Source organism: Vanellus vanellus, assembly GCF_965231255.1.
Source record: "Vanellus vanellus genome assembly, chromosome: Z".
NCBI classification, from domain to species: Eukaryota; Metazoa; Chordata; class Aves; order Charadriiformes; family Charadriidae; genus Vanellus; species Vanellus vanellus.
Window position 1 is genome coordinate 61,676,585 of NC_138908.1, and position 15,842 is coordinate 61,692,426.

The 15,842-nt window shown below is 43.5% G+C and overlaps 1 protein-coding gene across 1 annotated transcript in view; it reads left to right on the forward strand.

Annotated features, from left to right (window-relative positions):
- Nucleotides 1–15,842, forward strand: part of IQGAP2 (IQ motif containing GTPase activating protein 2) — a gene marked incomplete at its 5' end in the record, with an annotated part of 129,635 nt that overhangs the window by 22,354 nt on the left and 91,439 nt on the right. The window lies entirely within an intron of this gene.

A 15,842-nucleotide genomic window follows, 5' to 3' on the forward strand; every position in this document is an offset into this window, starting at 1 on the left:
CAATGGTAAGTGCAGGCAGGGCAATAAGAGAACCTGGACTACGCTCTTTCTTTAGTTCCTCTAACCCACTGGTCAGGAGTAGTCATCTCTTGAAGAGAGCCTGCGATGAAGCACTGATCTGCAAGTGCACAGGGATTTTATCACCTTTGTGCAAATGTACTATGCTAGGTACACTTCATTCTCAAAACAAATATTCAACAATATTTTCGTAATTACTAAGCAAGAAAACAATGTGCAATATCCTTGTGCTTTTGGAGTAGGTTGAAGTGTTGCTATTATTGTATGTAAAAGCATATGGAAAACTCTGGCCAGACTGAATGTAAAAAAGATGCCTGTTGTACTCAATTTATTACTCTGGGCACTACTGGTAAGTGTCTTGCTTCTGCTCTGTATTTGTTGATGATGGTGTTTTTAGTCCTAAACTTTAGTTGGATGTCTTTCCTAGGAATTTTTGTAGAGAAAAGGAAACTAATTAATAGTGCAAGCTGGGAAACCTCAGTGCGATGACAGACCATAGGATCTTTAGAATGCAACAACCCAATGTGCTTAAATCACGAATCAGCTGTAAAATAGTGCCCTGGGCTTTGTTTCCACACCGTTGCCCTTGCCATCACTGTGTGGCACTAACGGTTACCTACCTAGCAGTCGTGAGGCAGCTGGTTGCCAATGATCTTGTCATGGGTGTTATAAAAATCAGCCATTCTTACTTCCTATTCACTATGGTGTCCAATTTGCTGGAGTAAACATTGCCTCCTTTGCTCTTTCTTCCTCTTTCCACTGCAGAGCGATTCCCCACTCACATATTTAGGGTGGCAAGTGTCTTACTGCTGCCAGAGAGGGCTGTCCCGCTCCGTATGCTCCTGTTGCCTCTGTTGTGCAGTTGCAAGAGATTGCCCTTGGTCAGCTGAGTTGGCTCGCTGTGCTGGCAGGAAATTTGTAGCTCTTTTGCTGAGTTAGTTTTCTAGTGGTTTAGTGAGCCGACTGGTCTGATCAAGGGGTCAGAGGAGTATCAGTGCTGGCAAGAGGAAGGGGATGGGGTGTAGCCACGCAGTTAAGAGAGGGGAGGGACCAAACCTCCACCTCTCTTGCTGAGAGGTTAGTTCAGCTCCACCATCTCAAAGTTAGGCTTTGATTTTACTCGAGGTTCCTCCTTGGCTTGCAACTCGTGTACCTCTTGCTTCTGGCAAGATAGGAACAACAGTCTCCAAAACCAGCCTTTTCTCCTCTATTACTATTATTACTAATTTATCTTCCTGTCTTTTTTTCATCCTCTTTCCCAGGGTTACTTGACACTTTGAGAACAAGTCCTCTAGTTCATTTGAAGCATCTCCCTTGATATTTCATAGGGAAATGTGAAGTTATTTTTAAAATTAACGACTTAAATTAGCATCTGCTATGAGTACCCCCTCCTCCTGACCTTGTATTTATTTTCATATGGGTTCATGCATCAGCAGTTTTCTAGAAGAAACACTCCTTTAGCTCTGCCGGCGGGTGACAGGACTTCGCAGGCAAAACAGTCACTCCCAGGTCTGTTAGGTACCTGAAAGCACTTCTGGATCTCAGTTTGGGGAAATTGGAATTTACTGGTAATGTTCATGGTCAATGCCTGCTACTGAATGAGGTGGGATGAGTGCTGTGGTGCAAAGAGCCTTATGCTTCTTCAAGGTGTTGGGTTGTCACAGGTGGAGCTGATGCGGCAGCCCGATGCTGCTGAATGTCCTCCTCCTGTGCCTCATCACACTGGCCCCAGGGGTCATTAGGGAGGAGATGGTGGTGTGTCTGGGGTGGACAGAGCTGCTGTGGGGGAAAAGAGAGGGTGAGGGAAACTTCTGCCTTCATAGCAAACTGTTGGGATAATTCAGTTGCATCGTGAGACTTCGCCCCAAGATGGACTCTTACTAAAGAGAAAACAACCCAGCAATGAACATGCACAAAAAAAACTTGCAGAAACAAGCAGAAATGCCTGTGTCTCATGGCTGTGTAGCCCCTATCCCTGGTTCCTCAGGAGGTGACTAGTGCCGTCCACGGGGGCCGGGCCAGCAGCAGGGACAGGCTGGGGTGGCAAAGGTGAGCGGCTGCATTCTCCCCAGCCCTGACCTGGTGAAACAGCAGCATGAGAAAATGCAGTATCTCTTCTCAATGTGCAGTTATTCTCTCTGTGTACTTGATTAGGGGTAAAACGTGTTGGGTGTGGGGTCTCTGTTCTGTACCTGTACGGTTATAGTATTTCCTTTATAAGGACAGAGCCTGAACAAAACTGGGGACTCTGGAAAGTGAGATAGCAGCCTTGCAGGGAGCAAACGGGGTCCTAATTCAAAGTATCACAGTATCACAGTATGCTAGGGATTGGAAGGGACCTCAAAAGATCATCTAGTCCAATCCCCCTGTCGGAGCAGGAACACCTAGATGAGGTTGCACAGGAAGGAGTCCAGGCGAGTTTTGAATGTCTCCAGAGAAGGAGACTCCACAACCTCCCTGGGCAGCCTGTTCCAGTGCTCTGTCACCCTCAATGAGAAGAAGTTCCACTTAAATTTGAGAAGAAACCTCTTGTGTTCCAGCTTGAATCCATTACCCCTTGTCCTATCATTGGTTGCTAAGTGGCAAAACAAGACCTGTGTGAGCTTGGGAGGCTTGTGTGTAGGGTGCCCACTACCTGGGCAGTACATGGCGGGCCCTGCCCTTCAGCCGTGTTGGCGGGGGGGGGACAGTTTTGCAGGAGGCACCAGCTGGTGGTGAATGGAGGGGTTCCAGCTGGATGCTCGCCCCAGCACGGGAGCGGCGCCTGTGGGATGCACAGGGCCCCCTCCCCGGCTGTGTGCTTGTGGGAGTGGGGCTGGGTGGGAGGAGGTGGGATGGTGGCCGTAGCCCCAGGTGCGGCAGCCGGTTGTGGAAGCGCCTGGAGCTGCGGCTGCTCCCAGCAGTGCCCTCATGGGCCGAACATGGGATTGATTAAGAAATCAAATCTCTCTGACAGAGATTCTGTTTACAGTTGCAAGCTTTTTTTTTGCTTCTGTAAAACCCAAATGCACAGAGAGGATTTTTCTGTACTCGGGACACTGTGAATATCAATGACAATAAATAGACTGAAATGGGAAAAGCAAGGTGAGTTTTTCCATTCAGTTGGCAGCTGCCAAAATGACAGCAAATACTGTTTCAGCTAATCAGTAGTGTGCAACACAATGTGTTTTGGCCTGTATTGAAGAGTAATAAATACTGAAACAACCAATAAATAGCAAAAGATTGGGGCAGAGCATGGCTGGGACAGTACTATGGTAGGAGTTATGGGTTTTTTTCCCACCATCTTTGTCATAAAAATATTATTCTACAGCAGCTCTGCATTTTGAAATGCCAGAGTTAATTAAAAGGGTGAAGAATGTGTACTTTCAGCTGCTTTTCAGACCACTGTTTGCACACTTACTTCCTGTAGCTCAGCTTTAATAAAAACTTTCCAAGTTTAACATGAAAGAAGAATCCTGTCACTGGTAGCTGATGCAAGTACTTTCTGTGCTAGGCACAGTATCTGCTGTATGTTTACAGCATAGGAAATTGTTTTTTAGACACAATGAGCAGGTTTGTAATATCTGCAGAGGTCAGTAATGTTTGAATAGGGTGTTATAGTTGATATTGGAGAAAAAACACTTTGTTCCATTAGATTGCTCACCCTTTTCTCCCCCAAATCACATATCTGATAAATCAAGGTCTTGGTTGCTCGTATATGTCATTTGATTTATTACTTTCATCTTTAAGGAAAATTTATTGCATGTTTAAAAAAAAAAAAGAGTAGAGAAACATGGATAATATCCAGTATTGTTGAATTCCTGAGAAGAATAAAATCAAGAGTAAGCGATTAGGAGTAGGGATTTTCTTACTTCAGGCAATGTAACCATGGGTGCCTCTAATAAAAGATTGCCAGACATTACACCAATACACTTTCAGTATTGCTTGGGAAATTCTTCTGTTAAATAACAGCTTGAGGTGGATATAAACAGCTGTGTCACAAGACCGAATACCTTATTGGATTATGTTAATTTTAATAGATAAAACTTACCACAACATCCTCCTTTCCAAAGATTATCTTTGTAATACCCAGAACACTTGAGTTTGGCTTTTGCTCTTGCTTGTCTCTTTGCAGATGTGCAATTACCGTGCTGTAAATCATAATGCAGATTTGAGGGGTTCTAAACCATGATTGAAGCTTCGCATACAATGCGAATCAAGTTTACAGTAAATCTGTTGTGGCTGGGTAGGGTTATAATCATCCATAATTAAGCAGACACAATTTCTCTTGGCTTCTTAGAAATTATAGCTTTTTATGCTAAGCTTGAATTGAACTATGGGAGGCCTCATTTTACAAACCTTGTCTGTCTCTGCATGAAACTGAATACACTTTGTTTCACAAAGTATATGCTGTGATTTCATAACCAGAACTACCAGCATTTGTCTTATTTCTCTTTGCTTTTCTTACTTAGCCATTCAAGAGGACAGGATCTTGGTGAAACACTGAAGCTTTAGCTTTGATGTTAGGACAAAGAAGACACGGTGAAGGAAAACTATCCAGGAAACTTTTTTTGAGAAGTCATTTTTCATTTTTAAAATGTAAAACCTAATTCTTTTCCAATTTCTCTACAATAGAAAATCAAATAATCCATTTTTGATTCCAAAACTTCTCTGCTTCATTGTATTGCTTTTTATTAAATCAGTTTGCAATGGCTAGTTGCAGTATTGGTCACTGAGATCACAGTTGGAAGCTGCTGTGTAAAAATGTACATACAGTTTACTTAAAAGGTCAAACCCTGAAGTGCTTAATTGGCTTCAGTTAAAGCTAACAGTTTTGCAGTGCCATAGCACTACAGAAAGCTCAAGTTCCTCCAGTTGTCAGGACTGTGGGACCAAGGAGGGTTGCTTTGGAGCCCACCCCATCCCTGGGCAGGTACTGGGGTCCTATGAAGGCTTGGTGTACTACAAGTGAGTTCTGCCAGGTTTCATGCTGCTGTTTCTCCATGAGTGAAGTTGTGGCAACCGTGCAGCCCTGGCAGTTCATGAGTGAATTAATGCTACTCAAATGCTCTATTTTGAGCCCATTTCTTTCAGACTACAGGAAATCATTAAAGCTTTGTGCTTAGAGGTGGTTGTGGACAAGACAGAGGTAAATGCATAAAATTGTAATATAGCTGTACAGCTGGCTGACTAAAAGCAGAAAATGTTAAGACTTCTTGGTAACCTGCTTTGTATGGGTTTGTCCAAAAAAAAAAAAAATCATTCTTCTGGAAGTGGTAGTCTATTGACACGTTGTAGATTATGAACTTCGGCTCATATCCTCACTGTCTGCTTTAAGACTCATAAAGCACCACTGAACATGGCTGGCAGCAGCTCAGTAGAGGCCAAATGTTTAACATTAGGGTGCTTCATGAGATGAAATATATGGAAGAATCCTACTTAGCCAGGATTTACCAATCCCTGAAGTAGCTCAGTCCTCACAGAGGTACTGATCAGCAATATACTTTCATGTCTTGGTCCTCAAAGGTACTCACCTAGCAGACAGACTGCCAGCTATTGAGTAGAACAGTTTCTTTTGTTCCAGATAGTTATACAATTGTGCAGATATGCCAGAGTTTTAATATGCAAGTGTCAGTGATATCAATCAATCCAATAATTGCTTAGATAGTGATATTTGCATATGAAAAGTCTTAATAGTAACATCTGAAGGAGAGAGAAACCTTTGTGCTAGTTTCTGTACAGGATGCATTGACCTGCTCACTGGGATGTTGAGGTAATTTGTGCAGATGCTATGGGTCATTGCTCAGTGTGTATAGTTGCGGAATAATGCTGCTGAGTAATGATGGATGTGACCTTTGTTTTTTGGAGACTAAACCATATGGCACTTATCCCATAGCATGCAGTGTAGCTAACAGTACAGCCACTTCAGAGCCTGTTCTCTTTCCTAAAGTTTTCCACTTTTCTTTTAGGCACCACCTTCTTGTAAAAGGAATTGTGATTTTTTTTTTTTTTTTTTTTTTTAATAAGAGTGACAAATTTGAAGCTAGTTCATACTCTGGTGCCCTCATATTGGTCTAGTTTGTAGATTCAGTTTTACCAAGAGAGCACAAGGAATTTTCATTTCTCCTTCACTCTCCCCTTTGCAACTTGGATTATCTGTTGTTGTAACTCAAAAGCCTCTTTGATTTTATACTCCACCCATAAGACTAGCTGCTTGTCAGGTCAAGCCAATGGCTTCATTCTGCACCCTGAGTAGTTCCTAGTTAATGTTAAGTGTAACCTGAGGGGGCCTCACTAAGGTATCAGTAGTATCTGAGTTATTATGGTACCTTATGGAGAATACCAAGGAGTAGGGAAGCAGGCTGCCAGAAATACTTGCACATCACTGACCAAAACTTAAACATCTGGAAGGATGGTAAATGAAAGCTTGAGGCTGAGTCATGCAGGGAGGAACAGAGCTGTAGGTATTAGAGGTAGCAGAGGGACTTGAGGTTTTCATTTTGCCAAAAGGATTCATATGCAGTTGCCGTTGGGAATAACCTGTGACAGTAACAGGGGGACAGAAGGGCACTGTTTTTTCCTTGTCTCAGGGTTGAAGGGCTTAAGTGTGGCGCTTAATATTTGAGTAGGTCCCTCTGCACTGTTTGGACCCTGCTAAGTAAGTCAGGGTGTAGCTCCTACTCGTCTGAGAGCAGCCAAGGCCTTTGCTTTCCTGCGTGTTAGTGATGGAATAAATCACGGTATGTGTGTCAGGGAATGTGTACTGTGTGCCCGTGCCACCACACTGGACTGCAGGCTGTGACAGCTGCATGCAGCACATCTGGTGTAGCTGACCAGCAAGTGGTACATTCTGCCTGGGACATATCCCATTGTGCTATAACTCTAGTGTAGCATTCAGAAAGCTTTGTTATGTGGTCACGTGTCTGTTTGCGGACTGGAGGAGGAAATTACCTGGGCTGACGGAATCTGCTTCTTAACAGCTCCCTTGCAGGAGTGTACTTTTCACATGCTGAGATTCTCTTTTCCCAACTACCACGTCCTGGAGAGCTGTTGATCTTTGGAAAAACTGTTTATTCAGGCTCTTGCAGAAACTGCTGTGGGGAGATGTGAATGGGTCTTCATAGATCAGAAAAGCTGAGGCAGCAACTCTACTTGGTGACCTTTACAACACTACTTTGTGTAGACTGCTGCTGCTGGTGAGGAGCCTACTGGTAATCTGCCCCTCTACTCCAGTCTTTTGAGACCACACCTGGAATATTGTGTCCAGGTCTGGAGTCCTCAACATAAGAAGGACATGGACCTGTTGGAGCAGGTCCAGAGGAGGGCCACAAAAATCATCAGAGGGCTGGAGCACCTCTCCTATGCAGGCAGGCTGAGACAGTTGGGGTTATTCAGCCTGGAGAAGAGAGGGGTCCAGGGAGACCTTATAGCAGCCTTCCAGTGTCTGAAGGGGGCCTACAAGAAAGCTGAGAGGGACTTTTTTACAAGGGCATGTAGTGATAGGACAAGGGGTAATGGCTTCAAACCAGAAGAGGGGACATTCAGAATAGGTATTGGGAAAAAATTTTTCACTCCGAGGATGGTGAGGCACAGGGACAAGTTGCCCAGGGAAGTTGTGGATGCCCCATCCCTGGAAGCATTCGAGGCCAGGTTGGATGGGGCTTTGAGTAACTTGGTCTAGTGGGAGGTGTCCCTGCCCACAGCATGGGGCTTAGGACTAGGTGATTTTTAAGGTCCATTTCAACTTAAACCATTCTATGATCCATGTGCTGGTGCAATCTCACTGTATTGGAAATAAGAAATTGAGTGTTCACAAGAAACATGCTTTTAGAGCGGGAGGCATTTGCCTACAGCTTTGTGAATGCTAGAAATCCAGGTCCCTTAGGCTTGCTTCACCACAGCTTTGGGGCCCAAGAGCCTAAAATTGGTCCAGTAATTGTTGAGATTTGCAAAAGAACCAACGTGCCACTGTATCTCCAGTTCTGGACTGGAAAAACAACCCAGTGGTTGGGGGGCAGTGCTCACTGAATGCGTCGATGTGACCTTGCACCTGGCTTTTGCCTGCCAGCCACTGCAGGCACGCACTTTATGGCATAATGCAGCTGCTAGGGGATAAAAGTCTGGGTTCCCTTAGAAATCACTCTTAGTGCATATACCTCAACAATTCGCTGACTGGAGAAAGGGCATTGTCACAGTTTGTACCTCCTATAAAGGAGTTATGGAGTAATGCTAGAATGTGCGTTGACTGATGTTGCTCCCTACAGATGATGTGAAGTTAGTAGGTACAGCTATTGCAAAATCCACAGTGCTCCCCACCATGAGATGAGTGGCAGCCCTTTGTGAGGCACTCAGTTGCTGACAGTTGGAACTTTGGAAGATGCTTTCTAAAGCAACATGTGGTCAGACTTATAACCAAGCTGGTTAAGTAGAGGGGTTGTGTGACTTGTGTGACTCAGTGTGTGTACTGTGTGGTGCTTTTGATTGCTGTTGGTCTTAGTGTTTCACATGTTTCAAGAAATATGGCTTTCTACTCATCTGCATTTAAATTCAAGAATCTATTAAGAGGTGGGATATAGCAGTGTCCCAGAGTTGCTAAGAGCACGTGCGCACCTTGCAGGAGCTCACATGCTTGTGAGCTCACCTCTTCTTGATGTTCTGGAGCCACTGTCATTGGAAGCTGACAGTGTGACAGCCTCCTGTAATTGCTTTTGTTGTTGTTGCTGACAGATGCAGAGGTAGGCAGGTGGAGGCCTCTGTGTGGGGCCAAGTAAAACCTTCAAATTCTCTCCACCTCACTTGAGGAAGGAAAGGGCAGTGCAAATGGCTCTCGGTGTTTTACTGTTTGCCCACCTTTCTTCCTACTGCTTATGTACTTTCTGTAATGAACAGGAAGAGAGATTTCAGGGTAATCTCTTCAATTCCAGATTTAACACTGACACGGGAAAAGGTTCTTTAAACTGAGCCATTCTCTGGAAAATTTAAGTGATGTATCTGTTTCTCAGCTGAGTTCAGGAACTAGCATGCATTCTTGAATTAGTACAACCTAAACTAATTCAGTCGCATGTGTAAAGGAATGTTTTTCTTTTAAACCCAAACAAAAAATATTCCTTGCCAAGGTTTTTATTTTGGAGTTTCAAATCACATGAGGTGGTCAGAGAACCTCTTAAATACCAGTGCATGTGTAGATGAGAAAACAATCCATGGAGTTACCTATTTCTGTTTGTAAAAAGAGAAATAGTAGCCCAAAATATCCTTGCTGTAATTGCCCACAGTGTATGCCTTCAGAATTAGCTTTGTCAGCTGCAAAATAAGGAGGTGAGATAGTGGTTGTCTATTTCTGCAGTGGCAGCAGGACATGGCCTTGAACACTTAATGTATTCCACTGTTTCTACTGCACACTAGCATCATTCTTGACAACTAAGGCCTGAATTTGTTTCAGAAGTAGAGACTGAGAGCGTGAATGGGTTTTGAGCCTGACAAATTTGAGTCTGGGGCAAGGACTGTGAATGAATTCTCTCAAGTGAATGAATGGAGCTGCTCTTGAGCTTGAAGTGCTAGGAAGGGTTTCACATGGCTTCCAGTGACTATAAATGCTAGGCAGGTTCTGGCTTAGAAGCAGAGACATCCACTAGTTGCAAGTGTGACAGCTCTACCAGCTTGAAGGGGAGAGAATCTTGCAGGGTTTTGGTTTTATTCGAGTTGAATTGAAAAGTGAGTTGTCATGGCATTGAGTACAGCTTCATTCTGGTAGGATGGTGGTTAACTACATGCATAATTTTCTAGCTACCCAGAGGACAAACAGCTAGGCTGCCCTGGGATGAGAAGAGCTCATAGACTTGTAGTAGTAAAGATGTGCGACAAGCGTCTGTGGTGTGGGGGTACCCTGGTTGCTTTATGAGGCAGCAGAGATGAGAGCCTGGATTCTAATCCTGGCTTTTCTTGCCCCCACCTGGGTTGTTACAGCTTTTGGGTTATTCCTGGTGTATTTGCCCTGCAAGGGAAGTGATAAAGCTAGTCTGGCAAATTGAGGTCTTCTGCCACCTATAGCGTGTTAACTATTTCTAAAACTTGGTTACCATCGGAGCAGATGGGAGCATTATAAAAATTGGGGCAGTAAGTAAGAGTGTAAGAACAACCCCGTAATGAATTAAATTGCCTTAAAACCAATGCTTTTCATTACCCCTATATCGTTCTGCTCCCTAACAGCCTACCTGATATAGGGCAAAAGGCAGAATTTGCTCATGAAGGCAATAAAAGCTGCAGTGGTTCTGGCAACCAAACATCCCTCACTGCACAGGAAAGGCCCTGCCTTGGCATAGTTATGCTCAGGGCACTGGTGTGTTTGTTAACCAGTGGGGGGGACAGAGGGAAGCAGCGAGAGCAAGGAGAGAAAGGGGGAGTTGTGCAAAAAGTACCCCAGGCTGGAGGTTGAAAAGTGGGAGGAATTTGTAGATGGCCACTGAATGCAGGGTATGGACCCTGGCTGCTGCTTCTGGGCTGTAAGGCTGTGAGGGTGCATGGAGGATGCCACTGCATGCCAGCCATGCTGGCCTACAGGGCACCCTGCCACTGGTCTTAAGGAAAGCATGAGAAGATCAAATACATCATAAGTCACGATCTCTGGCAGGAGCGTCTTTAAAGCCTGTCAAACAGACTGCTCTAAGATGGTTAAACAGCATGATTTACATCAAGCCTCTATCTACACGTTGTGCCAAACCTCTTTTTCTCTGTTAAATATACAAAGCAATGAAATAATGCGGCATCAGTGGATGTTAGAAGCTGGAACATCTTCCTTTCCTGACAGCTTCCAAGCTGCAGATTGCATCACCTCCCTTGCCGTGGCCCAAGGAAAGCACAGTGCGCTTTACTCAAGCGTGTCTGCATTTACGTGATGTACAGACTCAGTCATGTGGGATTTGCTTTGCAGCATGTTTGGAGGAATGCCAGCCCTTGGTCTCAGCTGCACTCTCTTTGCTGGAACAGAGTTCAATGGGATTCGTGACTGAAGTCGGGTTTTAGGGCTTCCCGTTTTTCTGATGAACATGTACAGAATAGGAAAGAGTCAACTTGATACACCCAGTAACTTTTGAGACGCACTTTCTTTGGCTGCTTTCAAAAACAGAAATCAAAACTCTTTACTTTGTTGAACATAATCTGTTGGGAGAGGGGGGAAAAAGTGGTGGTTCTTCTGTAAAGTCTTGATGGCACTGAAAGAGCTGTGTATTTGCAGGGTTTTGGATTTTTTTAATAGCATGCTTTTCTAGTATTTTCACATCTTCTGTTCATGTCCCCTTCCCTTTGTTTTCCTCCCCAAGAGCACTGATCCAACCTTGTGATTAGCTTAATACTTAATACTGGGATGGCTACTATCTTTTCAGGGAGAGCTTATACTCTGGTTGAAGTCTTGGTAAATGCAAGAGTAAAGTATCAAATAGTATTGTCATATTTTGGCATTCAGTTTAAAAAGCTGGTGGACGCTTTTTAATATTTCTGCTGTTTTCTGTCCCCACAGAGAGAGACCTTGATCTGTTGCTGCTAAATAAATATACTTCTGTTGTGATTCCAATTTCAACATTCTCTCCACTTCCTCAAGGTCAAAGTGGTATCACATGATGGTTAGTAGTACATATTTTTTTTCCTTAGCGAGAAGTAATAGGAGAGAACATACTTTAAAACAGGAATTTATTCTAGAAGCTGCTATTCACTCATGGGCTTCTGCACTCTTACTATGATAAGAAGAAACTAGGAGTACAGGGAAACTTCTCGATATTTTCCTAGCATCTTTTGTTCCTTTTAAAAGCTGCTTATTGTCAGAGAAGGCTATAAGTAAGAGAGATGGTGTCTGCTTGAGTTCTCAGTGCCTGAAACTGGCAGGGACTAACCCATTTACTGTGGTGGTTACTGGCAGAGACTGCAAGGGTATTTTCAATGTCAACAGTAGTTATTTTGCTTCTTAGGAAAACATGTTAAACAGCATTTTCAGACCTTTGTAAAGATGTCTAACAAAAGACTGAATTTGTCCATTGCAGTGCAAAAAAGGACTAGGAAAGCAGGGGTAACTGCAGGGTTTAACAAGGTTGACCTTTAATAACCTGAGATGCCAAGGAAGAGGCAATAGACTGCAGATGTTGAATTGAGACTTCATCAGAATCTCAGAGATTTCAGAGGTACTGAGCATTCGCTGGGTCAGCGACGCTGTTATTTGTATTTGCTCTGCTTTCTGAAAGTGAGGCCAAAATCTGTATGTTGGCAAAAGATTGTCTTTGGTGCAGGTTTTGTTTGGATCCTTCTTTAGTGCAGAAAGAATTGGATCTGCCCATCTCTAAGGACTTTCTTGATCATTAGATCTTGATCATTATCATTAGATTTCAAAATGTAGGGTCAAACTCTGCTGTCGCTTCACAGGCTTCCTAAAAACATTGATACCTACATTTCAGTGCAGAATTTTCATCAATCCCTCAGTTTCCAGCAAGTTCAAAGATGAAACTTGCATGCCGTGCTCCTGACTTATGCTGATGTCAAGACCTGTGTGTTGCAAAAGAAACCACTTTCTCAGTGCAGAGTTCGCTGGGCGCTCTCGTTATTCTGTTTCCCTGCTGTCTGTGAACTGGGTGTCACTGGAGAAATTGTATCTTCTGTGAAGATCCTGCTTAGCTGGTACTTTAATAACATGATTAGATTAATAATTAATGCTGAGTATGCTGTGTGGCCTTTCATGTAACCTGGCATGTGAATAAGCAGGTGACTGTTATTAAAAATTGTCTCTGCCTGGAGCATACCAAAGGCCTATGGTTCATCAGCAACAACAAAAAAAAAGGCATAACAAGAAACTTGTAGAATGTTTTGGTTTTATCTGGGTCTCTAACTTTCTCTTGCTTACAGGAATGGCAGGGAGGAAGGCTGAGAGAAAGTGTGAGGACCACTTGGGAGTTTTCAAGGAAGAATAAATTCGTTTTGCCCCCCCCCCCCCCCCCCCCCCCCCCCGCAAACTGCCCTGCAATTGATGAAAATAATTGATGAAAATAAGATGGCTGTGAAAAAAGGCCTTTCTGGCCTTCCAGAAGGCTTTGAGAACAGTATACCAAAATAACCTTTTTTTTTTTTTTAATGGAGAGAGAGAGTAAGATGAAACAATTTTTGTAAACTAAATGTTGTGACAGCTTCTTGTGCTTTTGGCAGGCATGAAAACCAGTCCAATTCCCTGAAGAAAAAAAATGTTGACCTCTTGGCTGATGTCTGTGCTAAGAAGGCATTGAAGGAATGACTTACTCTTGTAGGCTTTAGGTCTCCCACTTCACAGTTTCATTTTAAGAGGCAGGGGAACAGAGTTCCTGACCTTCCTCTGCTGGTCACTTTCTTTTTTTCATGACTTGTCCCAGCACAATTCTCTACCATGAAACGTGCAGCAGCACGACAGAGCAGGCACCTTGCAGACGTAGCATGGGTTTGCTTGAGCATCTGTAGCAGAGCAGTGGAAGCAGATACAGCAGAAGAAGCTGTGGCTTTCCCCCTCCTCCTACAGAAGAGGAACATCTGCTCTTCTCAAGACTGGCTGAGCAAGGATTTGGGAAAAGGATGTGCAAATTTGTTAGCTGAACTAGGTGTCCAATTATTTAACATGAGGCATTCAGCTTTTTGAGTGCTGCTATTAAAATAAGCATGTGTCTAGTGTAAAATGGCTATCACCTTGAAGCAGTGAATCCTTTTGCATGGCTGCATACTAGTAAAAATTCTGTCTGGGGAGCATTAGACCATGCAAGTAAAACAAGAAAACTGCTTTGTTTAGAAGTACAGCTTTGGTAATGTCTGATAAAGCACTTTCTAAAATAACAGTTGTTAGAGCTTTTGCACAATACCGCTTTCATCCACTTCTGACATTTAAACGTTGAAATACTATTGAGTCAGTGTTGCAGAATGTTTTCACGATGACCATATTACTCTGAGGAGTCGGATCAAGGAGCCAAAACACTGAATAACCTAAGGCATTTTTTCTCCTGCTTCATCATCCATTGGAAAGATTTCCTCAAGGCGCGCATTCAGAAATTGTGATGAAGTACCCTGACAGAATATGTCCTAGAAAGTGGCTTAATGAGTTTAAAGTGCAATCCTAACTTGAATAGAAGTCATGTTTTAAAGGTCAAAAGTGCTTGAGCTGGTGATAAAAATGAGCCTTTGTTGTAACTTACTTCTGTTAGCTATGCTTGGCTTATGGCGCTACAAGCGAAAAGTACTGGGTTTTCCTAGAGGTAAGACTTCAACTACAATTTAGTAATTGATGTAAACCTGTCAAGACAGATTAAAGACTTATTACTTGATCTACAGAAGCGTTTTTTTAACAGCTGCAAATAATAGGTGAAATAGCTTGAGTCCCATGGTGGATTTTCAAGGTTGGAGACTGGAAGAAATGTTTTGAATTATAAATTTGGCATACCTGCACAGGAGTCAAAAATGGAATCCTGCCACTTTCCTGAGTGAAACTGTGAGAAACACTCAGTAGGTGCTTTGTAGTGCACCTCGTCTCGCCCTCGCCCTGGGAAAGTGTCGTGACATGTGAGAGGGGACCGATAGCTTTGTTCTGTTTGACTTGTTTGTGTATTCAGTGGGCTTGACGGTTTTCCATGATGTGAATGGTAAAGAGACACACCCCCAAGTCATGAAGGAGCCCATTAATATATTTTTTCTAAAACTTAAAAAATGCAGTCTCTTAGGCTTAACTGTTCACCTCTGTGCCTGCACCGTTAACGTCAGCAGCAGCTCTGTTCTTGTGGTGTGGAAGAATTACAGCTGGCAAGTCTTTGCCCCTGATCCTGTGTGTTGGAGGCACTAAAATATCTTTAATACAGACCTGACGCTAGCTGGTGAAATATTTCACAATCTTTTTCTGCTGCTTTCCTTCCGCTCCCGTGGAAGGTCTCATTAGAAAAGTGCTTCACCAACACAGCATTACGACTGAGGATATAAATCTACAGATCAGGAGGGCTAAACGTTCAGACTTTTACATAGCTATTGCATTGATTAAATATACTTTTTTATAGGTAGTCACATTGATTGATCTGTGCTTTTGTCATACTTTTTCATAGTACTCGAGAAAATACTGTATTCCAGATACCCTGTCTGGCAGTGATGTGTGCAACACTGAACTTTGAGTGACCTGTTTGAATAGATTAGGGATGAATACAGTGAATATCCTGTCTCTGTCTATAAAAGACATTGCACAGTAAGTACGGCACTGCTGTAACACACATGGCTTTCTCCTAGGCAGGCAGAGAATGAAAAATTTTGAACATGTTGTAGTGCAGATGGTTTACTGCTGTAATTGTGTGTGTCAAAGCATGAGATTTGGAGAAGGAAATAGCAATACTGAGACTGCACGTGCACTGGTAAAAGAAACAGGTGAAAGATGTTCAGATGTTCCCTCTGAGATTGCAACAGTGAAGGAGCGAAGGGAAAGATCACTTCTGGGTGTGAGGTCTGATCAGGCACTTCTGTCCCATTACCCGGGTCTGAGGGTTGGGGACACTGTCAGGGGTTGCAGTTCCGTAGCTACTGCTGGTAAAGCCTATTCCTGAGTTTGAGGAAAGTTTGTATCGCTGTTCATCTGCTTTAGCCTCAGAGTATGACCTGGGAAAATCAGCTGGCAAAGCTGTGAAAGATCTTTATGGCAGAAATTAGACTGGGATGATGTCAGACAAACTGAAGTGCGAGCTTGAAGGAGAGGAAACAGATGAAGAGCAGAGGCAAATGTGGGCTGATGGTGTGTGGCGGTAGGGGTGGCCCATGCGGGGAGCAGAGGAACAGCTCCAGCAAACTCTGCAAGCTCTCCCAAGAGCCTGTACCAACAGAAT